This window comes from Ornithodoros turicata, chromosome 2 (assembly GCF_037126465.1).
Source record: "Ornithodoros turicata isolate Travis chromosome 2, ASM3712646v1, whole genome shotgun sequence".
NCBI classification, from domain to species: Eukaryota; Metazoa; Arthropoda; class Arachnida; order Ixodida; family Argasidae; genus Ornithodoros; species Ornithodoros turicata.
Window position 1 is genome coordinate 24,283,889 of NC_088202.1, and position 27,893 is coordinate 24,311,781.

A 27,893-nucleotide genomic window follows, 5' to 3' on the forward strand; every position below is an offset into this window, starting at 1 on the left:
AGATGCACACGTTATTGAATACAGACATAATAGCTAAACTTACAGTTTTCAGCATGACATGACAAGATCCGCTAGAAAAATCTTGACCATCATCACTGGCTCTGAGGCAGAGATCTGGTGGTGGGCACTTCGGTGATACTTTCATCAAGGCATTGATTTCTTTAAGCACGCTCTGGTAGTGGTCCAGCATGACATTCTGAATGAAAGATCAGGATAGCTTTCATTCACTCACAGTTTCAAACAAATTGACATATCATGCGTCGATCACATTACGCAAACGGATTAAAGCGGAATAATTTATTCACTTCGGAGGTCCATTTTTTCTTTTCTTTTTATTTAGAATGACTACAAAACGAACCTTGAGCTGAAGTCCTCCAGCATTCCAGTTTTGTACGCACGCAGGAGATGGAAAGCACAGCTGCAACACGCAGTCGGCCTGAGAAATGGTTATATTTCGTTTGATGTCAACTACACAATACATACGATTCCACACTTTACTGAACCATATTTTCACCAAAACGGAGTCCATTATCCTAAAAGCAACGCATAAACCACAATGGATCACTGAAATCGAAACTATGCGAAGCTGCGATGCTAAGTTTCGAGAGAAGCCTTCTAGAACGGTGTCACTCATGTTGAAAAGCATCTATGAGTAACGTTTATCAGTGCGAGGAGTACCACAAAAAGAAATAGCACTTACCACTCGATGAATCGCTTTAAAATGTTTTAATTCCTCGAAAGTTTCGGGAGCACGGCCGGATACATTCGTTTCTCGCAGCGAGAGCGACGGGGACTCCGACAGTGCAAACACGGCTGGATGATCGAGGAACATCATTGGTCAGATTCGAAACTGTCGGTTACGTGATTGCATCACTCGGCGCCTGACAGTCTGAGAAGAGAAATCCGTTGCTGCACCCCGGTCATGTGACTGATTATCGTGAAGTGATCAGATCAGCATCGGGGAGCGATCCTATATTTTGGTCACATGACCAAGGTCAGTCCAGACCGGGAAATGATCAGAGCAGCATCGGTTAGCGATCCTATTTTATTTTACATGACCAAAACGAGACCAGAGCGGGAAATGATCAGGGCACTGTCGGGGGACTACCTTATCTTCTCTTATGTTCTACCTCCTCAGTTCCCACACCGCTGGGAACCAGTCGGGCACTATCGCCCGTTCAGGAGCCGAAGCCCCCATTGCGTTCCCATTCTTTTCCCGAGGGTTTGTGCTGCCTGGGTATAGTTTTGCCGGCTTGCCAAGTGTGATCTACGTCAACGTGGAGTGAATACAGGGAAGGCGAAGAACGTGTATGTATGTAGTACAATGTGTTCGCAAATCATGAAATTACCTGCGCGATACATTCAGTTTATAAACTGCGGCACCTGTGTAGAGGACCACAAAATTAGGTTTTTCGAAGCTATGTTTCGGAAGCCTGCATTTTACCTTCAGATCATGCGTGTATTTCTTTGCTGTCACGCTGTTCAACTGTGTACGTGCCTGTCAACCAGCATCTGATCACTATATCCCTGTATCACATGTTTCTTTTCTTTTTTTTTCTACAATGACTCTATCTGTGAGTATCCTGAGAAATTTAACAGGAGGCCGCTGCGTTCATGTTCGGTGAGCACGGTAAGGAAACACTGAAGGCTTGCAGGGGTTTCGTCAAGCACAGAAAGAATGAATAAAGTAAATGTCATTGCGGCTGACTGTGCTCACGTGTTTATTCACCTTACTGACACACACACACACCTCATGCCTTACACCAATCTATCCCACTAGCTGCATTGATATGTCTGATATACACATAGTGTACGGGGCCGGTTTGTACATATCCCTTGGCCAGGCGACAAAAGAAGGAACGAGGAAGGAAGGAACAAGGAAGGAAGGATAAGGAACAAAAAAAAGGAACTCGTTCCTTCTTTTGTCGTCTGGCCAAGGGATGTCTGATATGCACTGGTAATTCAAATACGCCTCAATTCTATGGAACTATGGCAAATGTGGGAAAAGATGGAAGTAGACAGTGAACATTTTCATATGAAGAACAACGACAACTTTATTTGGAGACGATGAATGGGAAAATTCATCGCCAGGGGCGATACTGAACCCCAGTGCTGCTGGTGAGGTGAGGAATGAAATAAGGAGCCCCTTCGCAATAAGGATCGAAGTCCTGTGGTGCCCAAGAAGGGCACAATAGGGCAAGGGTCTGTCGCTTTGCAGCGGTGTACTTGCAGAATCGACTTGTAGTCAATGACCCAGTCATTCAGGTGTGTGCAAATACACTACAAGTAGGGAAACAGCACACTATGTGAACATTCTGTGGAGCAATCCTGTGCATATTCATAGAATAGTGCCAACAACAAATGCATGGCGCGTACACGCCGAAATGCGCCTCCTTACGGGCACAAATATCTGGTGACGCGGCTTTTCTCTCTTTTTAATGGGTCTCTCAGTTATATCCACCTCATTGCCTAGTGATGTGGCACGTCTTAGAAACAGGATTGGACAGTGGCTTTGACTGCAATGCTCACAAACATATGGTATAGGAGCCCTTCAAGACTGTGGGAGCGATAGCCAGAAACGTGTCCGCGTTATCTTTGATTTTCCTGCTGCTGCTGCTGTTGTCGTTGTTGATAAAAAGCATTGCTCTGCGGGGTGAGGAGGATCAACTGAGGGCGTTGCTCTCGCTCTTAAAAGAAGCAGCAACGCTCACGAAAGGCACGTCTGGGGGACGGTTGATAGGACTTGGCTGAAAGACGCGGCTGAGAGACACGGCGCTTCTGGGCTGGTGGCGGTAACGTGGCTGTGCGCGGTATTGTATTGTTGGCTCTGGATCTAACTGGTATGTAATAAAGTCTCTGGATTTCCTATGTCTGTTTGGAGTGTCGTTCCTCGGAGGCAGAACGAGGGGTCTTCCCCTGGGTGGGTTCCGCCTGCCTGGTGATGGCAGTAGGATTCCCACAAATTGGCGCCTAACGTGGGGCCGGACTCCTAGTTCGCCGCAGAGCACAGTGATTGTGCAGTATATTCTCCGGAAGGCGAAATAAGGGGAAGTGCCTCGGGTTAGGGGAGCCTCTCGTTCGGGAGACACCGTTCGTAGGGGAGACACCGTTCCCAATTTTGTTTTCGTTTAGCTATTGCATTGTGTGCGTACCTCACTTGGCGGCCTGCCCGCGCTTTTCTTACTTTGTACTTTAGAGCCAGCACTCTACAACGTGCCCGCACTGTGTCACTTTTCCGTTTTTCTAGCCACAGACCGACCATTGGCCCAGCGGGTCTACGGTTCAGAGAAGCGCATTCCTGTTATGAGGTATCTGCAGTGCCAGACCGGATAGCAATCTTCGTTAACGGTAGAACCCCTGCCTTGTTAACAGCCCTCCAAACCAGTGCCCTGGGAAGAGTAGGTGAAATTTTTCAGAGTCTCGCGTTACACCAAGTCTGTCCACACATGAGTAGCGTGTGCCTTTTTAACGATTCGTCTCTAAGACCACCGCTTTGTGCACGCGCGTCGACGAGGTATGGTAAATATTGGCAGCTTATCAGCCCGCCAAATTCCAATTTCTAATCATCTGATTGAGAAAGGTTCCCCTACCCCCGGAGCGTTTGTAATCACGCACCCGGCGCCGACAGCAAGAAGAAATTACTCTTCCTGACTGTCAGAGTAGTCTCCTGTCGGTGCTAAACGGGTTTTGGGACAGACAGCTGCATATCGCAGTCTGAATCTAGTCCCCTTGATTGATATGGAGTTCGGCACTCTTTTATCAAGCGTACTGTTCAAGGGCCTAGCGGCTTGTCCCGCTTTCGCCTAGGTCATGGATTAGGAAACACTTCCGAGCCTGTTTCACGTGCGGGCTGCTATTCATGCGCCTCAACGAAATATCCACCATTTCGGTCGCATGCATCCGGCGCTCTCAATTTGGTTAGGTCCATTACTAGCTACCCTTACCTCCTCCGTTTCACGGCGAGACACGGTAGTTGGTTTCTCTTGAAGGGTTGTATGCAAAACCCTTTCGGCAGGGAGTCCCCTCCTAACCATATTGCACCACTTTTCAGTTTATTCTTCGCAGTACTGACATGGCTCCAGGACGAGGGAGGCCGGTGCCCGCCCGGCGAAGACCAAGAGAGGACCCCGATCCCTGGGGAAATCGACAAAGCAACGCAACTCCAATCGAGCGGCCCGGGTTCACACGCTGCAGATCAGTAGCAACCTGGACGGTCGTGGCTGGTGGTTACCCGGTATCATGGGTTTCCCGCTCCAAATGGTCCTGCCAACAACGTCCACTTAGAGGAGAGGACCACCAGCTCGTCTTGCCCCCTTTCCGTGGTCTTACTATCGAGGAGCGCCACCCAGGCGACCCTCCTCTCAGTCATTCCTCTCAACGAAGACGAGTGCCGCATGTTGTGCCCAAAGTGTTCCGTTGCGGAGATTCATCGACAAACCCACCGTCGCGGGTCCTTGCATCGCTCCAAGGTCGAGGCGGAACGTACATCCAGAAATGCGGCCAACGACGTGGAGGCAGCTGTCGCGGTCATTGCAAGGCACCGACCCGAACTGCTGCGGGGCGGGGATCTGCTCCAACCGGAAGAGGACAACCTTATTGACATCCAAGATATTTGAACAGCGATGCTCCTCATCAAAGACTGTGAGAAGACCAAGAAGACTGTTTCACGGGGTTGAAACGGAATGTGTGCTTCGCTGAACTGGCCCCTGTTACGATGCGAACTGTAGATTGTTTTTGTTTTCATACAAAATGTGTATGTGGTTGAAGATTATTTGGATACCGTGACCAGTCTTAGCGGGTGGGGAGTGTGGTAGCGATAGCCAGAAAGGTGTCCGCGTTATCTTTGATTCACCTGCTGCTGCTGCTGTTGTCGTTGTTGATAAAAAGCATTGCTCTGCGGGGTGAGGAGGATCAACTGAGGGCGTTGCTCTCGCTCTTAAAGGAAGCAGCAACGCTCACGAAAGGCACGTCTGGGGGACGGTTGATAGGACTTGGCTGAAAGACGCGGCTGAGAGACACGGCGCTTCTGGGCTGGTGGCGGTAGCGTGGCTGTGCGCGGTATTGTATTGTTGGCTCTGGATCTAACTGGTATGTAATAAAGTCTCTGGATTTCCTATGTCTGTTTGGAGTGTCGTTCCTCGGAGGCAGAACGAGGGGTCTTCCCCTGGGTTTGTTTCGCCTGCCTGGTGATGGCAGTAGGATTCCCACAAGAGGAAAGGAAACAAAATTAAGGACAGTAACGCTAAAGACTCCTATAGTTTTAAGTACTCGTAATGCGAATTCCAGCGCCATAATTGTGCTGTTCAGTGAGGACGGATTGAAGTTTGTACACAAAATGTTTATTTGGTTGTGGTGAATATCACTTTGTGGTCGTTGAAATGGTGCGTTATCGTCCGAGACTAAAACGCCTCTGCATTCACTCCACAAATATTATAAAGTCATAGCATTGCGCAGTAAATGCATTTGATATCGACGGATGTGCCATTTTTGCTTTGCTCGACACTGGTGCTGCTCTCTGTTGTATCCCTTCATTTTTGCAAGCAGTTACACGAAGCGACTACGCCTTCAGTGCCCCCCTAATGAGCAGCGCTGCAAGGGGATCTATTTCCCTTGAGAACCACATGGCTGTGCTTAGAGTAGGCATAGTGATAAAAAGCCAATTTATAGCTGTAAACAAGGAAATAGTCATATCAGGTCATAAATCATGAAGGTAGTCTCATACAACCCATAGTAGTACATGGAGCAGTAACTGTTCAAATAGTCAATTTATAGTTGTAAAAAGGAAATAGTCAAAACAGGTCGCATATTATATTGGCAACCCCGTACTATCCCATGGTAGTGCATAGAGCAGTAATTAGTAACAAAAAGGTCAACTTGAAGCTGTCAACAAGGAAATAGCCAAACCAGGTCATAAACCATGCAGGTATCCCATACTATGGTGTTGTAGTGAAGAGAGTAATGAAATATCGGAGAATTAGGGATTGATTTTCCACGTCATAAGGATTAAAATTGACAGCACGATGATTAAATTTAACAGGAGAAGGATTGAATCACACCGCATAAGGATTTAAAGTGGCGGCATAAGGATTTAAAGTGGCGGCATAAGGATTTAAAGCGGCGGCATAAGGATTAAAAGTGGTGGCATCAGGATCAAGTTCCACTGTATAAGGATTAAATTATGCGGTATTATGATTAAATGCGACACGAAAACCTGGCTCTCAACCTGTTAGTGGAGACTTGCAGGTCGTCATTATTTTCATTATTTATGTTAAGAAGTCATGATAATTTGAATGTTAACTCCCGAGACTACTATACATCTCACGTTTTGACAGTTTGCGGAACAATGGCAGAACACTGCCACAGAGGCCATGCTGAAAAGCATGGTCAAACAAACGCCACATTGGAGATACAGCTCAACTTCAAAGTAATATGCCCCATATGCTATTACGACGAATATACGACTATGACGACATACGACAGGCTATCGCAGTTAGCAATGCCGCATGAGGTAATTCAAATTACTATCAACAGAACAGCCTAAGAATGAGAAGTTACGCTGTATTGCTTGCGTGGCGCAGTATTCAGGTTTGGAGTTCTTGTTTTTTACAAACATTTTTACTTTTGCAGGAATCATATTTATCGGAGCGACCATTAGGGAGCAAATATTTGTATAGTAGTATTCCTCGAACGATGGCTTGAAAGTCTTTTCTTTTTCATTGTGTCCGGCAGTGGGGAAAAGTCTATTTATTAGAGTGATAGCTCTAAATTGGAGGTATAAAGGGGGAGGGGTAGACTTTGGAGTCGCCGTAGAGTGTCTGAAGCCTGAAGCATCCAGTAAACCGCTTCCGCCAGCGCCTCACAAAGGGCGCCTCAGACTCGGAAGAAGTAGGGTACCTGAATACTAGCTCCCTCTGCATAGGGTGAAGACAACCGCGTTCTCTGCTACCAATTTCCGCCATACTGACTGCATGCATGCTCGCTATACGCTCACAAAAGTGTTGCGTTACGCTTAGCGACACACTGCATTTTAGAGTTGAGTAAATTCGTATCAAGGGAGGTTTAAAAAACTTAATGAAATCGGTACACAGCGTTCATGCATGGTACAGCGTGGGAGTCAACATGGCGGCTTGGCGGTATTCATACCTACTCTGCCCTACACAGAGGGAGCTAGTATTCAGGCACCCTAGGGAGAAGCCTGCTCTAAACTGCTTTCGTCCGATCCTCACAGAGGGCGCCATGTGTGTGTGTTGGAATTAGTGAACCGTGTATGCTTTCCATTCGGGTAACGGAAATTTTGTTTCATGTTCGATGTCCTTGTAGCATTTCCTTATTTTCTTTTTCTTTTTTTGCGAAGCCTGGAGGTCATTTTTTTGTTAGAGAACTCGAGAGGCACAATGTGTCTCGCGTATTTGTAGGTTCAAGTAACCCTTCAATACGTCGTGTACACTGTGGCTCCTGGCGTTATGCTGCTCCTGGCAGCAGGGATGTCGTACCAGTTGTTTCAGGGGGCACAGGCCACCCGCAGCTTTCGCAAGCACCGCGTAACACAGTCAGAGTCAATAAACACAGTGCCCATCCTCAATTGAAAATAGTCAATCACCAGTTCAAAAAAAGACACATAAGAGTCAGTGAATACAGTGCCTAATCTCAATCGAAACAGTCAATCGCCAGTCAACATAAAAACACCGTGCAATTATCAATAAGAAAGAGATAAGAATCAATCACCCATAGATTACATGTAAATTGACATTTCACTGGCATACGTTGACCTTAGTCAAATGACGGTCAATCGAAAGGGGACGTTTATTTTCGTTCGTAACGGTACGTTCCCTACAAACCAGCAATAGTTTGTTGTGTCCCATTCAAGTAATTTCTGTTATCTTTGAAATAAATAAATAAATTAAGGGTGCATGCACGAACGTCTGCACCAACATTTCTGCGACGGCTCGAAAACGAAAGCTGTACGCTGAGTCGAGCGAATTGGTTTGCATCAAGCGTAGATATGATGCGAAAAAGAAGAGAGGGCGCTATACAGGCAACCGCTTTGTGTGCTTTGAGCTGCACATTGTGGCACATGAACTGCACCCACACACTTCCCTCTATACCCAGTGTGTGCCTCATATCGTCGTAGAGTCACTTTTCTCGCCGTGCAAATGCTACCGTGCAAGCTGCCAGCTTTGAAACTTGTATTGCCAACTGTAGGAACGGACAAGTGCAATACTTGCCGACATGACGATTCAAAGATAGTACTTCCCTCGCACTAAAACCAAGTTTTTTGAGTGTGGAATCGTTTTCGAAGACGCGAGGAGACATTGGTTCCCGGGCTGTATTGTCCAACCACCTGTAAGTCCCCTTCCTTTACACACAATTCACAGGGTGACAAGAAAAAGTGTCCTTAACTAAGCAACAAAAACAGTCGTCCTGAAGCTGAAATGAAAAAAAGAACGCATGTTATAAAAGAATGCGAAAGCAGCCGCATCCAATGGCGCTTCCGTAACCCCAGCGCTATCATAGCGCTACAATCCAGAAAAGTGGCTATTCATCCACCCATCCACAGCGCATGCGCAGACATGCGGATTCTTCCCCTCCGCAGACGCAATTGTAATGCCTCAGGTGGACCGAGTGAATCTGACAGTCTATGACTGTTGGTGAAACAGCGCGAAGGATTCGCGCTAATTCTGCCATATTTCTTGCGAAGGAAAGTCAGCCAGAAACGGCTTGCTATTCCTTGTTTCCGAGGTGCATATAACCTTGTCTTTCTTCTTTTGTGTGGTTTCCATTGTATTATGTGGTTGCGGCTGTATGCGCGTATCATGCTCTGATCTCTTAAGTAAGGGCCATGAGACAGTCAGCGCCAATGGCGATTCGATTCTAGTCCAATTCTTAAAGCTTACGTTCGACCCATTGCAGTCGCACAACTCGTTTTATGAATTGCGATGCTCCTTAGGTACTGGGCGCGGGGACGCACCACACCACGGTGTGAAATCAGGCCCCGCAGACTCTAGGGATCGACCAGTGGCATGAACGAGCGGGTTAAGGCGTCCCGCTTTCTGGTGGTAGCCACGGTCATACTGAAGACTGGGAGGTGGTGGGTTCGAGTCTGCTACCTGAGATTTTTCCTGGGTTTTCCGATGACTTTCCAGACGAATGTCGGAACAGGTCTCCCTGATGTCGACCCAGGACGCACACCATACCCCTGTCCCCACTCCTTCCTGCTGTCCTCTGTCCAACTGTCCATATCTGTATGCCGTTCATGCCCCTGATAGCCACAGTTACTTCACGGCGCTAACACGGAATAAAACAAAATATTTCCTGTTCTCTTTCTTTTAAGCTTTTGTTTAAGATCGACAGGGGCAGCCTACAACACAGCAATATAGCATGTTGTGGCATTCAACACGTCCAACTACGTTTATAAATACTCCACGTAAGTCCATTCGTCCAAAGGATACCAAAACTGAGCAAAGAACTCGCGTCACTTCTTTCTCTTTCACTCTGCATGGCCACAATCACCGAAGAAGGCTGCATATATCTAATTCTTCCTATCCTTACGTTCAATATGCTACCAAGACAGCAGGTACGCCTTTCCACCTCTGCTCCGACTTTCGATTTAGCAAGTACACTAACTGTCCCGATGTATCTTTTGGGCTTTTAATTCGAATACATCGTTCGTACAGCACCAGACAACGCCACTGATATCATTTTTGATCTTGTTACAAAGCTTACATTACGCTGATTAACTGACGGCGGGAAAACAATATATGCGATTCTGCGATACGATTCCAAACGTCAACACACTCCAACCGATACTCATCTGCATACTAAACGAAGCGTTTAAAAGGAGCTCCCGGCTGCGCTGCCACAGTAAGTCACGTACTTTTGGAGGCCCTCCGCTATGGTACCCGTTAAGATTATCTCAGCTCTCTTCCTCATCTGTTCCGTCCTCGGGAACAGAGCCCGAGAAACGGCTGACACTTGGGACATACTTTTGTCATCACACGATTTCTTAAAATTTGTGCAGTTATTTCTCGAAGGTGAAAGTCTATTGACAGTTAACGCCCCGGCTCGCTGCGTCGAGAAGCATACGGCAGCGGTGGAAACCTTTCTGAAGTCTATTAGTGAACCACTAAGTGTGTGGACAAGCACAAGTGCGGCCCGGTATTACTTTCGTCACACCAACCGCAACGAATATTTAATTCGCCTGACCGGCCGTGTTATTCATCTCGTATGTGATAAGGACTGGGCGAGTTCTCATGGAGCATTCCACAAAGCGTTTTTTGCACGGAAATTGGTTCTGCACCCGCCGTACAATCTCTCTGCGTCGTCGTCTGGAAGAGTATCAGGATGGAAAATGAAACACCTACAGAAGTTTGTCTCACGAATTGGCTGGTTCCACGTGTTTCTAAGCAAGGGAAACACATACGTGGTGGATGTATGGTCGATAAAGCCTATCACCGATTTTCGAAGTCCAATTTTCCGATCCACGCCTATCTGGGGAACTCATAGGTACGTTTTGTACCCGGAAGGTGCTTACGTAGATCACCCAGATGTGAAGACATTCTTGAGCACCTTTCGGGAGAAGAACATCAAGTGGTCCATGATCAAGACCACTACAAAGTTCGATAAACTATCTTATTACCACTACATATCATCACGATACGATGCTACGGTCCTACGTGTGCACCGCGACATGTCGGTTTGGTATGCAAATGCGATTACTCTCGGGCATTTCGACACCGGTGGCTTTTCGTTTTTCGTGAAGAGGTCGAGCCCGATGCCAAAAGAACTTGCCCTGGTGCTGCCATTTGATTGGCATGTGTGGTCAGCGATATTCGCCTCGCTTCTCACGTGTGTAGTTGTAGCGTACAGTCTTTGGAAACCCCAACGTAGAAAAGAAAGGAGCTTTCAGACCACCGCTGCCGTTTTCATTGGAAGTCTCCTACAGCAAAGCGTCCTGGACTCGACAGTGCATCTCAGACACGCTACTTTCAGATTGATATTGGCCGGATGGATCCTGGCACTTCTTGTTTTATCTGTAGGATTTCAAGGCTGTGTGACCTCCTTAATGAGAAATATGCCCTTGGAAAAAGGTGTTGATGCATATTCCGACGACCTTTTCCAAAAGAGTGGCTACAGACTGTGTATTTTAGAGGAGCAAGGAGATTCATTCTACGACAAATATTCTAAGCCTCCTTTCACTGGTCCAATTATTGCAGGAAACTATTGCTTCAACGAAGACGGTACCATAAAGGAGAAGAACGACGGCAAGGACACCTATTTTACATTGGCAGCTCATATCGAACCGACAGAGAAGTTGAAGTCTCAGTTGCGTTCCATGGGGTACGTGCAGTTAGATGGAATTGTCCACCCGTATAGTGTTGGGCCGCAGCAGATAGTCACTTCACCCATTGTAAAAGCCGTTAAAAAGTTGGTCACCCAAGGTATCGAGTCTGGCCTGTACGTCCGTGGGAGGAGAGTGGCGAAATTCAGAGCGAGTCTTCAATTCGGTGATGGTCAACCTACTCAGGAACAAACTGCAGTACCGCTGAATATGGAGGACCTGAAGCCCGTTTTCATGCTGTGGGCTGCAGGGATGATGATTAGTTCTGTTGTACTCTTGGCTGAGAAAGCTCTTCTATTTTGCGGAAAATTGAACATCAGACATCGAGATGGTACCGAGGTCCTGGAAGCCCGTATAGACGACCCAGAAAACGTTCGAGAGATACACAGGCAAACATGCACGAGTAGAATGAGCCGAAAGACACAGGAACACTGACCGGGTCCTCAGAACCTATTTTCTCCCCCATCATAATGCGTTCCTACTAATGTCTCACGTCTTCATAAGTCGGTGTATCGAAAGGGTAAGCTTAAACACAGTGCTCTCCATAAACTTTTCATATTTGACTAGAGCGTGTGGTAGTTGAAACAAGCAGTTTTTGTGCGAAACCAATGATTGGAGTTAACCTGTGCAGTGTATGTGTGTGTGTGTGGGGGGGGGGGTTTAAAGTAACTCCGCCTGAAGCTCTTCCCACAGTATATCTTGTGCCTTTGTTTTCTTGCTGATTATTGGTGTGTGAAGTTTCCAATATTCCGTGGCCTCACAAGATAGAAAAATATATATGTCACAAGAAAACTTAGAGATACAGAGATCACTGTTTTACATTTCACTCAGGCTTGTCATGAATACGTGTTGTATCTAGCACAACGCACAATGTAGGCGTTGTCAGATAAAGGCATGCGTGTTCTCCCGACTATATACAGGTTGCACCGCTCCTGTAAACAATGGTTGCACCGTCACTGAAGACATTAGCAAAAGGCTAACAAACGTGCGTGCAAAGAGTGCCGGGGGAGATGCCGAATTTTTCGGTAGATTCACCGGCCCAAGTTGGTTCCTACCTTCCCGTTCCCCGACGAGACCATGCCAATAAGACACTGACAGAGGTGTGTAATTTACAATCAAATCTCAGTGTGCTATGAGGTTTCTGTTGTCATGTGTTTTATGGTTGCGGCGTTATGCCTTGATGCTAAGGCTATCAGCAGCTAATCATGAAATCATCGTTTGTATGTCTTTATTAGTGAATGCTTATACATCGAGAGAAAGCCCGAAAAACGTAAAATATTGCAATAGAGTCACACAGGTTCTGATCTTAAGATTTACGAATCCAAAGACTGAAGGGGTGAATGAGTGTATATTTTACATATTTATTATGTCACGTCCAACGAGTGCGCAATTGAGTGAAATGCATTCGCACCATATTTCTTTATCCACTGATTATTGAATGAGGGTGAACAATCAACTGCAGTTTACAACTGCAGAAGACTATGTTTCTTTCCAGTGCCGCTATCATACTTCGTCTGGTCTTTCGTAGTAAAACTGTTCAGGGTTTGAACGAAGCCTAAATAGTTGTACCTGTACCCGTCAACGCCAGTTTCAAAGAACACAAAAACTCACATGCAGTGACGAACAAAGCCTTCGCGTACACACTGGTGTCATTCCCTATAAACATGATCCGATGTGGTGGTGACAGATTGCTGTAGTTGGCAACGCTTAGGTGGGCTACGTCACGACTATCGCAGGGAGGGGGGGGGGGACCATGCGTCCCGCCGGCTTCAGAGGGAACTGTGCCGGGATTTGTCTTAGTGATGTGGGAATCTCGTGAAACGGAAAGCAAGCCAGACAAATGACGACGACGCGGGCAGGTATGACTAGACATTGCCGGAAGCAAGCTAGCCAGCGCCACAGCGGAATTAATGTTATTCAGCTTGTTCGTTAAGCGAAAATAAATTAAAGATTCATTCTCGCCGTGAGATACATACACACAATACATCCAGGTTTCATCTACGGACAATAAACTGCGTAACGATATACCGGGTGTCTCAGTTAAATCCCCGGGCTAAATAATTCGCGAACGGGTGCACAAATCGAAGAACTTTCTTTTTTACAAGTGTCTGTCCTATATCTCCTAGAAGCGGAGCACGGTGTGAATAAGTGGGAGGCGCTCAATATTTAAATAAAAATTCAAATGAGTTTCATGAAAAACCTTCGGTGGGCACCTTTTCGATAAAAATGTGCCACCCAAGCGGGTCATTTGTTGCAGTAATGAATTGGTTTCGGTTTCCATATTTTTGTTGCCGCTGGTCGCGGTGAAGCGCCAAAAGGACGCTCTTCCGCTCCGTAATCCACCAATGAATGCACTGTTCTTGAGCTTACTTCGCAACGGGGAGTGCTGAAGAAAATGTTTGGGCCAGTGCTGTGCTATTGGAAAGCATGTGATGTCCAGGTACTATGCGATAAACTGTGTTTCGTCCGTGCGATCATAACAGAGAAAGGGCGCATATCAGTCAGATACGCGGGGTGGGGGACTGGCGGAGCCTATATGAGGCTGTTGCTTTTTCTTCAGCACTCCCCGTTGCGAAGTAAGCTCAAGAACATGTAATCCATTGGTGGACAAGGGAGTGGAAGAGCGTCTTTTTGCGCTTCACCGCGACCAGGCGCGAAAAAAATATGTAAACCGAAACCAATTAATTAGTGCAACAAATGAACCGCTCCGGTGGCAAATTTTTATCGAAATGTTTCCACTGAAGGTCCCACAACGGGTAGCACCCATCTTAATGCCGACGGCGCCCTGCTTTAGAAGTAATGTTTTTCACAAACCTCATTGGAATTTTTATTTAAATAATGAGCGCCTCCCATTCGTTCACACGGTGCGCAGCTTGTGGATGGTATCGGACAGATACTTGTAAAAAAGAAAGTTATTCGATTGGTGCACCCGTTTGCGAATTACGAGGGGTGTTCAAGTCAAACCGGGACTTTCTGTCTCATGAGTGTACAAATGACTCGCGCTGCTTCATTTTCGTCATTTTGACACGCGACAGGCCTCCGCGTTCACCACGTGGTGGTCCAAAGTTTGTGAAAAGCAGAAGACACGTGCTGGACAAGATGGCCGACAACGAGGTGAGCGCGCACATCGAACAGCGAATTGTCATGAAGTTTCTCGTGAATGAAGGCGTAAATTCATCTGAAATTCACAGAAGGCTTCAAGCTCAGTATGGCCACGAGATACTTAGCCGCAGCAAACCGTTTGAGTGGTGGAAACGGTTCCGAGACGGCCGTACATCAGTGCAGGATGATCCCGCCCGGGGCAGCTCAGAGCCCAGTGTCAGAATTCCTGAGAACATCCAACTTTTCGAGCGCCTGATCCTCAAGGACCGACGGATAACATGCCTCAAACTGGCTCGAAAGACGGACCTTTCTGTGGGAACGTTGAACAATATCATCCATGAACACATCCAGTTTCGGAAAGTTAGTGCCCGTTGGGCCCCGAGGCAGCTCTCCGTGTTTGACCGGCAGAGAAGACTGGAAGTCTCCCAAGAGCTAAGGTACCGTTTCGACACTGGAGGACAGCCGTTCCTTGATCGGATCATCACGTGCGATGAAACGTGGGAGCCCGATTTCACTCCTGAGTCTAAATGCGCATCAAAACAGTGGAAGCATCCAGGCTCGCCAGCTCCCAAGAAGTTCCGAAGCACCCCGTCTGCGGGTAAAGACATGACCACGGTTTTCTGGGACAAGTCTTGCGTTGTTCATGTTGATTTTCTGCCCAGTGGTACCACCATCAATACTGCATATTATTGCATGGTTCTCAGGGATGTGCATAAGGCGCTGAAGCAAAAGCGTCTAGACCTCATCACCAAGAGAGTCCTGCTCCAACAGGACAATGCATGCGCGAATACCGCGCATCTCACGACACGCACCTTACAGGAACTTGGCTACGAGCTGCTGCCACATCCCCCTTACAGTCCAGACCTCGCCCCCAGCGATTTTCATCTCTTCGGGCCACTGAAGGCGTTCCTTGGGGGCAGCCACTTCAGCTGCGACGACGAGGTCAAGAATACGGTCCGATCATGGCTGCTACGCGCCGGTAAGGATTTGAACGCTGCTGGCATCCAAGCCCTCGTGAAGCGCTGGGACAAGTGCATTAGTGCAGCTGGAGATTACGTTGCAAAATAAAACTAATTTCTCGCCTGTAAGTTCATTTCACTTTTGCGAAAAATGGAAAGTCTCGGTTTGACTCGAACACCCCTAGTATATAGCCCGGGGATTTAACTGAGACTCCCTGTATGTCTTTGCGTGTAAATTTCACGTGGAGGAAGCTTGGTGTGGAATGGGTGAGATTGCGTGTGACAGGATGAGGAACGTACTACAGGTTTATTTCCAACTGATAGAAGAAAAGCGTGGTAGTGAACTGGCTGTGACAGTCTCCTGTCTTGGACTGCCTTGGACATGCGCAACGGCTCCTTCAACTTGTTCGTCCGTAGGAGTCCTCTCCTCCATTTTTTTTTTTGATCCGAGAAGCCCCCGTTTGTGTTACGAAGCAAGCTGTGTGTGAAGCAACTGTGTTACGTATTGCTTGCTGCAGAGTTAATTTAAATACAGTCTGGCGCTGCGGCTCTTAGAAGAAATAAGGGGAAAAGAGCGTTTACACTGTGTTCAATCATGTTGCATGGGTGTCCGTCTTTGCCCAGACGCTCTGAAGGCTCATTCACACATGCGTTTCAACAGGCGGCGCAGCCTTAGCGTTCGCGGCGCGGCCGAGGGGAGCCGGTCACACATGCGCAGAGATGCGCAAGATGCCTAAAAAAGTATTCAAAATAAGATAACAAATATTGCCGCGAAATTGTAATTAAGATACAGTATAAATATTTCAAAATTAAGGTAACTAAGTTAGAGCAGCAAATACTTCCAAAAGCATTTAGGATACATTCAAGGTATTTCGGTACGCATTGTTAGAAAAACACGTTGGAGTTGGAAACGCGTGAGTTTGATATATTCCTTTTCGAAGACCTCACAAGGTAAATATAAATGGTAGCGAAGCTTGCATTGGCCACCACGTCTTCAAGGGCGGCCAAGATAAAGACCGTCAGCGCCATCCATCCGTTGCGGGGCCAACTACAAATTCCGTCATAATGACGTCACCTTGTACGTCACGTATTGCGTGGGCCGGGCGCTCGCGCTGCGCGTTCCTTCCATCGCGACGTCGAGCCGCGGAATATCACAATCGCCGTTGAAAGGAAATCCAAGAGCAAAAACTCATAAACAATTTGTAAACAAAGAAGAATCAACACTGGCGACATTCGTGCAACAAAGGACACAGGAGACCAGGTGGGGGCTTGCTTTCTTTTATCACAGATAAATTCGCCATACAATATAAATACCCACATGAGACAATTGATGTTCTGAGGCTGGAACACAGTGACCTTTCAGTGGCTTCCATCTTTCATCATAAATATACCACGACAGAATAATGTGCAAAATAACAAGTATGACAGTCCATGTACTGAATAAGCACGAAAGGATAATGTACAAATTCCGGCAAACACAGGTGCGGCCTAGGACCTTAATGTCCCATGCATGCTGCTATTGCTGTCTTTGTGCATATCTGGAACTTTCCACATATCTCTCGTACAAAGAAGGCGGAAGTGAACATATTTGCACTTGAAGATCACATTCTATGATATTTGAATACCGTGTGGTGCTATGTCTACCCACAGTTTTTGGCACTGTAACGAATGCTATGGGGGAATAAGAATGCACAGGTCCATTAGCTCAGTTTAGAAGTCTGTGATACTTTATCATTCAAAACAGCCACAATAATATCAGCTTCCAGCAGTGACAACCTTGTTCAGTGTGTCCACACCATGCTGATGACTACTTCTACTTTGATTACAACAGCATTTTTGTATTAAAAGCGTGTCAAAGCATGGACAACGTTCTGTGCTTCTGCTATTTTGTGCACATTTTGCCATGTGGTGTAGATTTTCAAGCTGCACAAGGTGCTTAGCCCTGCACATAACTGCGTCTACATACTGGCGGTTGTGCACACAACTACTGAGGTCAGCGCAGGATTCAAAATATAAAATTGCGTGCTAGCAACTGTACACATCAGCTGTTCACAGGTATACACTTAATACGTATCAAAGAATAGGCAAACTACTGAAGATTCAAAATAGAAAATGTATGCTAGGTGTCTATGTTCACAGGTGTACATACACTAAGCATATAAGTAATAAGCACAGACTACCGAACTCTGGATGGTTGCCAAAATACAAATAAAACAGTAAGAAGCTGTGTGCAAAAGTGCACTTTGACAAATCGTATGCTACATAGGAATGGAAGAATTGCAAGAGATCATGTGTAATCTAGGACAACTGAAACAACTGAAAGCACTGGATAGACTACAGAACCACGCATATCCTTTTGCATGGAAGGAAAACTTCTGGTTACATCACAACAACGTGCAGGGATTACGAACTTAGTCTCGCTGCCTGACGCAGTGCCTTCTGACGTAACGTACTACTTCGTACTTCCTCATTCCTTTCTCGTGCAAACCAGAACAGTCGTACCCTCAGAAAAAAGTGAAATAGATCATCATACACCAATGAAGAACACAAACTCAATGTCCTTGGCACAAGCGTGTCCAAACAGCGTGGACCTGACCCCTCGGGAGGTGAGGAATGTCTTGACGGTGGCTTTGAAGGCTTCTTCCCACGCACCCACAAACGTCGCAAAGGCAGGAAGAGGAACCGACAGCTCCAAAGTCAGTACTGTCTATATACTTGACACTCAAATAAAGCAATAGCTGGCTACTGTCCTGAAATTTGGCATTCCTCCGAGGAATGTCCCATGTTGGACTTGATGGTTTGAAATTGAAAAGACGACGATGAATAAGAAAACAGCTACGAATAGTCACAAAGCGCGCAGTCAACGTACAGCGAACTCGTAGCTAACAACATGGAGAGGGACAGGAACCGGAAGCGTACTCGGCTCTGTCTACGTATTACTGGCAGACCGCGCGAATTGCGATATTAAAAACATGCATATTGCATTAGTACACACATTATTCGCGCCTAAATTATTTTTGTTTACCTTCGTAATTTGCCCCTCAACAACCACGCTCGCATATGTATCATGAAAGGCGCAGGGTTGCTAACACAGATTTCGTATTTTTTCTCGCCTTCACTACCATATATATTTACCTTGGACCTCATCTTGGGTAAGCAAAGCTTGGATTTCACTGAAATATTATTACTCATTTTCGAAACATATAAAAACGTCCGAAGCTTTGCCCATGTGAGTGAACGCCTGTCTTTCGTCGGCTCCTATATGCGAACTGCCGACTCGTGCAGAATAACTTATTTATGTCCCTAAGTATAAAAGCCCGAACAGGGCCTCGGCATACATTACAAAGAGAAAGACCAGAAGATTGCCAAGTACGGGTGTGCTAGTACTAGAAGGCTAGAACAAAGCGAGAGGACATATTTAGGTCAGAACTCCGTTGCATCTGCAGACCACATATCATAAAACCCTTTTCCTTAAATTCGGATTTTCGAGAATGGTCAACGTAGGGAAATCAAAATCCCTGAAGACCAAGCATGCGATAGGTGAGTGGCGATAAAAAGTACGAGAGGTGTTCAAGTCAAACCGGGACTTTTCATTTTTCGCAAAAGTGAAGTGAATTTACAGGCAAGAATTTAGTTTTATTTTGCAACGTAATCTCCAGCTGCACTAATGCACTTGTCCAAGCGCCTCACGAGGGCTTGGATGCCGGCAGCGTAGAAATCCTTACGGCGCGTAGCAGCCATGATCGGACCGCATTCTTGACCTGGTCATCGCAGCAGAAGTGGCGGTCCCCAAGGAACGCCTTTAGTCGCCCGAAGAGATGGAAATCGCTGTGGGCGAGGTCTGGACTGTAAGGGGGATGTGGCAGCAGCTCCTAGCCAAGTTCCTGTAAGGTGCGTGTCGTGAGATGCGCGGTATGCGGGCATGCATTGTCCTGTAGGAGGAGGATTTCTTTGGCGATGAGGCCCGACCGCTTTTGCTTCAGTGCCTTATGAACATCCCTGAGAACCTTGCCGTAATATGCAGTATTGATGGTGGTACCACTGGCCAGAAAATCAACATGAACAACGCAAGACTTGTCTCAGAAAACCGTGGTCATGACGTTACCCGCAGACGGGGTGCTTCAGAACTTCTTGGGAGCTGGCGAGCCCGGATTCTTCCACTGTTTTGTGTGCGTTTAGACTCAGGAGTGAAATGGGGCACCCGCGTTTCATCGCATGTGATGATCCCATCAAGGAACCGCTGTCCTCCAGTGGCGAAACGGTACCTTAGCTCTTTGGAGACTTCCAGTCTTCTCTGCCGGTCAAACATGGAGAGCTGCCTCGGGGCCCAACGGGCACTAACTTTCCGAAACTGGAGGTGTTCATGGATGATAGTGTTCAACGTTCCCACAGAAAGGTCCGTCCTTGGAGCCAGTTCGAGACATTTTATCCGTCCGTCCTTGAGGATCAGGCGCTTCACATGTTGAATGTTCTCAGGAACTCTGACACTGGGCTCTGAGGCGCTCCGGGCGGGATCGTCCTGCACTGATGTACGGCCGTCTCGGAACCGTTTCCAGCACTCAAACGCTTTGCTGCGGCTAAGTGACTCGTGGCCATACTGAGCCTGAAGTCTTCTATGAATTTCAGATGACTTCATTCACGAGAAACTTCATGACAATTCGCCGTTCGATGTCGATTCGCTCACCTCGTTGTCGGCCATATTGTCCAGCACGTGTCTTCTGTTTTTCACAAACTTTGGACCACCACGTGCTGAACGCGGATGCCTGTCGCATGTGAAAATGACGAAAAGAAGTAGCGCGAGCCATTTGTACACTCAGGAGACAGGAAGTCCGGTTTTGACTTGAACACCCCTCGTATATAGCTTCCTTATCCGTCGCTACGAATCACACAACACAGCATTTTTTTCTCTCTCTTAAAACAGGAATTACATGTATTTTTAATTTACCGATAATTACACATGGGACGCAGACTTTCGATGGTCTCGTTGGGACGTGTCACTCTTTCTTCGCGTGAGTAGAGATGATTTCGGGCGATGCGACTTCATGCATGAACCTCTCCTTCTTCTCTAGTTTCAGATCCGGTAATTCATGCATTTCCTCCAAAAATTCATCTGTGAATCGCTTAAAACCACTGGGTAGGTACACCTTTACGCGTTTATCGTTTTCCATCAGGAGTTCCACGTATAGCACATCCCCGTACACAGTCTCCACCTTGCATAAGTCCAACACGTTCATATTTTCATTCCACGGAACAATGCTCATATTCTGAATGTCCTCATCCCCAGGTTTCTTCCCAAGTGCAAACTGCCGACTGCCAACCATCGGCCAGTGGTCGGTTTTCGGTCGGCAAGCGATTTATTCGGCCAGTGCAGCTTGGACCAACATTGGTCTGATGTCGTTCACAGTGGTGGTTGGCGAACGATGTTGGGCCGAGAACGTTGTGCGACGTGTTGCGGGCGTGGTATTGAGAGATTGGCATAATAAAGACGGACCAACGTCGGCTCCGCACTGCAAACAAACTCGAAAACAATGCAGATGAAGAAAAGACGCTTGGACGGTTGGCAAAACGTCGGATGATTGGTGGCCAACGACTCTATCGGCCAGCCAACGTTGGTGCAATGTTGCATAGTGATAGGCAGAGCGAGGTATGGCAAGCCGTCGGCCAGGGTGCAGATCTGTACAAAGAAACGAGCTCGTTTGCCAAGCAGTTGCCAAGGAGGGCTAGGATGGCCAACCAAGCTCTTGCAAAGCTTGGTACAATCTCGGTATGTTGCCTTGGAGATAGGGAAACGCGAAATGGCTGTAGCACTGCGTAAGTTCGAGTTTCGATTGACCAAGTGATTGTCTCAAACCAAAAGTAGTAAGAAACAGAGACCTTATCTTCATGGTGAGTTAGTACGACAAGCTATTCCTCACTTCAGTGTTTGTGTAGAATTAAACTTAGACACCTCACCCTTCATATTGACTCACACGCGAACAGGACATTCGAATTTGTCGAAGCGCACGAGACAACATATGTACGGTATCTCTTCTTCCTCAGGAAAGAAATGTGATTTCTTTTCTTTGTGAGCTGTTTGCCCTTATGAAAAATAAAAGCTAGGTTGTATAGAAATTATATAAAACACTGTGGACAAGGTAGTTTTAAAATCCATTTGATATATGTACAATTTTAATATATTTTTAATGTAGTTCCTTTCAAGAATTGGGCACTTCTTCGTATAGAAAGTGTATAGAGAAAATTGACAGACATTGTAATCAGGGTAGGTACAAAAGCGAAAGGAATTCTATACAGCCTCAATCTAATCCTAATCCATGTCTAATGAATATTTGGAGACCAGTTTTTATAAAAGCTGTATACAGGAAAATAGATAACACGTCGTAAGCAATATGAAACGTCTCCTCTCATTTAGATACAGCTTAGAACTTCGATAACTACGCATGCTTTGAACCGACCCCATGCAGTAGCTCGGTAGCCGTCTTTTGTACTTCAAATACCTGGAATGTTCTATTTATTTCAGCGCTACATCAGAAAAGTGCTTTCACACTCCAAATCACAAGAAAGGTAAAAAATAAATAAACACAAATAGAAGGGCACACGCACAAACTTGTGACGTGTTTGCAGAGAAACAGATACTAGCACAACACGCACAAATGGCCACACAAATGGCAAGGTATATCTAAACAGGTAGCGCAACTCCCATAGGCCCCTGTGTCTTCAGAATGAAGCCATGATCAAGACGCTCAGCGCCATCCATCTGTTGCGCGGACTACTACCATTGTAAATAAATGACGTCAGCAGTATGAATAATAAGTAGTGCATAATTAGCCATGGCACGTTTACATTCGCGCACGTCGTTTGCGTTGTATCCCTTTTCCTCACCTAGGCAACAACACCAGGCGAGAACACGGAAAAATAAATCATATCAGGCTGAAATAAATATATCCATTCGAAATACATACACTTATCACAGATTTTGACAACTCTAAACAGAAGGGCATCGTGATGCCCACACAGAATTTAGGAAGGTTTACTTAAGGTCCATTTCTCACGCTTCAACACTCACGCCGATCATCATGGCCGATCGTCCCATGGGAATTTTTTTTTCGCGGGGCCAGCAACAGGGGATGCATTGTATTCATCTGTTCACACGTGTAAATCTTGGTCTGCATCAGCTCCGACATGTGAACGTCGCTTCCTGTTTAACCGAAAATGTGTACAAACTCCGTATTACAACGCACGGACACACGGCACGGATACAGAGATACACGCATAAACACGCCCACTGTGGCACGTACGCAAAGGGAGCAGGACACGGAAATGTACTCGGGTGGTAGATGATTTCGTGCACATTCCTACATTGAAATTATGAATAACCTATTAGTACACACACAAGCCATGCCCATGTTGTAAAGTTTTTTTTTTTGTTGACTATCGTACCTCTACTACCAACACCCAGGATAGCTCGCGCCTCATGCTGGTAGCCTTGCCGATGGGTCTGATTTTGTATTTTCGCTTGTTTTCGCTACCAGTTTGGATATACCTTGGAAATAGCTTGGCCATATGGGGAGCCTTCTTCGCTTAAGATGCGACGGCAGGAGTGTTATTTCGGGAGCAACTAACAGCCACCTAAAATATTTCATCCGACTAGTTAATATATTACTGCATTGAGGACTGTGTTTCTTATTTAAATTGCTCTGTAACTAAACCAACACAATCTCCACAACAAATTAATGTGGTGCTGCACGTTGCGCATGTATGGAGCCCCGTATTCTACAATTCGCTGCCACGGTCTGTGCCTTACACATGGTTCAAACGGGGTATATACAGTTGAAATAGGTACAAAAATGGTACCTCTGAACTGGTTTACTGGAAGTGTAGAAGCAGCAGTGCGTCAAGTGCAATATTAAAAAGCAAACAATAAATGTTCGCGTTGCCTGAAGTGACAAGTCACAATATTGCTACTAACATTTATATCCATGTTCACACATGCACAAATAATATGCATTACTTGTTATTCAAATGTGTAGAAAAAAACTAGCACCACATGTCCATAAATAGGAACTTCCGTGTGTAGTATAAGTTCTATACTGACTGTATAGAGAATCTATACATCGTAGTTTATGAATCATGTATAGAAAGTGTTTAGAGCTTACCAGTTAAAAACCCTATACAGCTGCTGTCTATTTCCCATGCACAAGGTTGACACTAGACACGATAGATAATTTAGACGTCCTGTATATAAACTAGAAAATCAATTTCATCAGTGTGTGTGCGCTCCCCTTCCTTTATTCGCACTGCTCGGTGCCTACTCAGTACTAATGCGCACTACAAAGGGTGAAAACTGGGTAGATTCATTTATAATTGAATGATGTCCGCCGGTCACATTTTTTATTTCTCTCGAAAAAAATATATGTTATCCCACCCACAAATGGATGCAAAAGTTGCCTGACCGCAGGTCTCTGCGATATTTTCTTCTCCGTCCACGGCGCTTCGAAGCAACCGGCGCGATTTCGCGGCTTAAAATTTTTCCAACTTTGTGACCTTGTATATCTTGAACGAGATGTCCCATTTGAACGAATTTTTTTTCGTTTGTTGACAGAGTGGATGGTGCACCTTCCACCGTGGGCTGTTAAATTTATATGGTCAAGAGAAAAGTATACGAAAAAAAATCCCGAAAACGCAACAGAGAGTCTCTTTACCGCACGTTTGGAAGGTCATGGCCGAGGCCCTGGATCTCCGACTGTGATGTTCTTTGCATGAGCAGAACGATCATTCTTTGCTCTTTCGTTTGACGTTAAATACATTGCTTTATCTTCAGCCATTATCTTGTAACAATGTCGTGAACACGGAAGTGTAGGGGAAAATTCTCATTTTCGCAGCAGTTTTTACCCATCTGGACATCTTCAAATTTTCCGATATTTTGTACTAACATAGCTGAGACATAGGCTCTTTCAGGATATGCAATAAAATGTTTGCTTATTTTGGTCCCACAGGGCGCACAATTTTTTTTCTCACCCCCATTCGGCAGTGCTCGCAGGGGTCAAACAGACGCACAAAGAGTGGACTTCTACCCCACTCCCTGTCCTTTTTTTTTTTTTTTTTTTTTGCTTTCGGTGAGGGTGTCGTCATGCCGAAGGCCGACTATAGTAATATGCACAGGTCACTGTGATGTCAGCAGACAAGCAAAAGTTCGTTGCTTAGGCTTTCCCACCCGGTTAATCCCTTCAAGGTTACGTGCCTGAAGGAAATCGGACGTGGGAACATGGCATTTGTAAGTACTCCGGCTTTGGCGAACCGAAGCGCGAGACGTTGTAATTTTGTTTTGTTATTTGCTGGTTTCGTCTACTTCATTTTCTTCTACTTCGTCTACTACGGGTGCCTCAGTGGACTCACACCAATATTTTGCTCTGATATGCTCCTGTTCACAGTCTGCACAATTTCGGTGGGGTCACTGAAGTCAGCGTCAGGGCTTGAAGCCGGAGGATCTTGTTCATATCGCACAGACCTGCGGTCAGGCACCTTTTCCATCGCTTTGTGGGTGGGATAACATATTTTTTTTTTCGATAGAAATAAAAAATGTGACCGGTAGGCATCATTCGATTATAAATGAAACTACCCAACTGCATATTTGTGACAATGACGACATTGCTGCACAATTGAGGACATTATTTATTTGCACAAAATATTTAAGAAGTACACACACTGACGTGACATGCCAGTCTATGTACTTTTAATATAAACATTTGGTGCAAAAAAGTCATGCCCTCAAATGTGTCATGATGTCCTCAGGAGGTAATTAAATGTAATTAACATCAGTTAAAGAGGAATTGCGAGTAATTAAAGCAAATAACCGTAATGAACCTCTTTCACATACGCGTCGCATCCTAGCGGCTCTCCAACGAATCATGCTCGGCGCGTGTCAAAAGAAATCCCCACGTGGGTAGCACAAAGCACCAAAACCGGTCCCGAATGAGGCCGACAAGGTCGCGCCATTCATGCAGTACCCCCACTGGTCCCCACTTCTGTCGTCCCCATAGTGCGCCATTCTAGTGAAGACAGAGATAATCCTCTCCGGCACCCCAAGGTCATACGCATGCGCATAGGCCGTTGTGAAAAGGTCAATTCGACACATTGATATGATATTCAAGATTACTTTAGGTAACCTGTGGTACTTTCAGTAATCAAAGGGTAATTACAGGGTAATTGAAGGTAATTGAGGCTAAGTAAAGGTTAATTAAATCGACTTACGTATCGTAATTGAAAGTGTGGAACCTGAAGTCAGGTATAGAACGGAGGTGGACAACCGGAAGGGTTAGACCGGAAGTGGAGAAGCGGAAGTCGAGTTGGACCGCAACGTGGGCAACAGGAAGTCGGGTTTTCGGCTGGAAGTTATGGGAATTCCTTCCCATCTCCTCGACCACCCCCGCTCATCCTGCCCATGGAGGAACAGAAGAAAGGTCAGTCAAACGTCAGACGGTTTATTGCATACCTTGACAGAGTAAGGCCGCTCCCTCGATCGTGCCGCTCGCACAACTCTCTCCTCCCACCTCCCCGCCGTTCCTTTTTAGCATGACCTGTCCTGTGCCCTTTCCACCTTTAGGCAATCGCGCCCTCCCGTGGCGGCTCCTTTGCCTTCGCTGCCTTTTACTGGCGCCCCTTGTAGTCTCCACATCCCCCCACCCACAAGTCCAGAGCACTGGGTCTTCAGAGATCCTTGTTCCCATCTAGGTCGATGAGGACGTCGTCCTCCTGAGGGTTGGGGAGCGCAGCTACTCCCTCCGCTTCTCGCAACAGCTCTGGGCGGAGCCGGCGGATAGTAGCCAGGGCAGTGGCGACGTCGCCGGGTTCTGTGCGCGCTCGCTCGGTGCGAGACCGGTGGAGGTCTCCCCGTCGATGGGTGGCACAGTGGAATTCCGGGACTTTACAAATGGGGCAGAGGAGACGCTGCTCGTCCTGCGTGAGGGGTTGAAGCGGGTCCGCAGGGTGCCTCTCCTCGAGCGTCAGACCCCAGAAAGGCAGGGGGCGGTGGCTGGGTCGGCGCTCGTGAGCGGGCGCGGCTGGGACGACCACTTGGAGTGCGAGGCCCACGACACTGGATAACCTTGGTGGACAACCATCCACGTAGCCGCTGATTTCTGCCGCGGGCAAGACCTGGCTGGCGCCGGATTCGATGGTGGTCTTCTGTGCGACCTGCTGCGTCGGTGCATACTGAACCTATAAAACTAGAGGGAAAAGCAGTAAGAGGGAAACTTCGCACTGCGAGTGCCTGGATAAGCACTCCCCAAATACAAATGTGGAAATCCGCGTAACGGAAATCACAAAGATATAAACTACATCGCGAGCACCAGGTTTTGGTGACCGAAAATAGTAAGTGCTACGTGCGCTGCGTGCGCATAGTGCCGTAGTTGAAAGCAGATCCGGAAGGATCCACGCGTAGCTGATGCAATGCGGGCCTTCGTAGGTCCCTCATTGTGGTGATCAACCTTTGAACAAATGCGAAGTGATCGAATGCTTGGGGGAACAACGCATATTATAAGCATGGCTTGCTCGTCCCAACCAGCTGAAAGTCGGCAATCAATCTAGCAGACACGAGATTCAGTAGAAAGATATCGTGAAAGTACGATCTTTCCACGCTATCGCTTCAGAACTATGTAAGCGATATGCTCGAAGATATGGGCGAAAGCGGGGGTGTTGCACTGGCGGGAGTAGCCCGTGCAACGCATCGCCTATCACTGCAACCTGCTGGATGCGCGTGATTATGACATAAACTTCGATTCCTATGTCGGTCTGATAGGCCGCCTGGTTATGAAGTCTGACAACGACTTATCGTCCGCGTGCCCCTGAAAGGAAAGCACCGGAATGCAAGTCGTAACGGCGCGCGCGGCTATGCTTACGACGGCAAAACCAACCTAGCATCAATGCGCACCGTCATTAGCATGCACAACTTGGTTGCATGTTGCTAACAACTCTGCCGTTGTGGAAGCGTCGGTGCTACGGCCCTGGAGGCACCGCTGCTAAGACGTCCTACGGGGAAGGCACTGCAGACACCATAACCCCATTGGCGAGACTACACGGGTCATCGAGTGTCGAGCGTCCGGCCGACTAAAGGGAACGGTCCCGGAGACCTCTTTGTCTAAGACCGGTATCGTACGTAGGGTCCTAGGCGTGGGGTGTATGCCGAGAGCCTGTCTCCGTGAGACTCTGATACGGAAACAATTGGGAAAACTAACACATAAATGAAGGGGGAACACGTCGAGAAAAACCTATTGCGTTCCTCCATGCGGATGGGCACACGAGTGGGTCCCTGGGGTGGCGGGCGTTGCCTGCATGCTCCAGCAGTGCGAATCACGAGGCCAGTGAAAAATACTAGAATTTCGATAAGATACCTGGGCGATTCCGCTGCACCAGGCAGGTTGAGCTAACTGCCCCTCGAGACTACAGCACAAGGCTGCTTGCGTCCCGAAAAGAACGAACACACAAAACAACAAAAAATA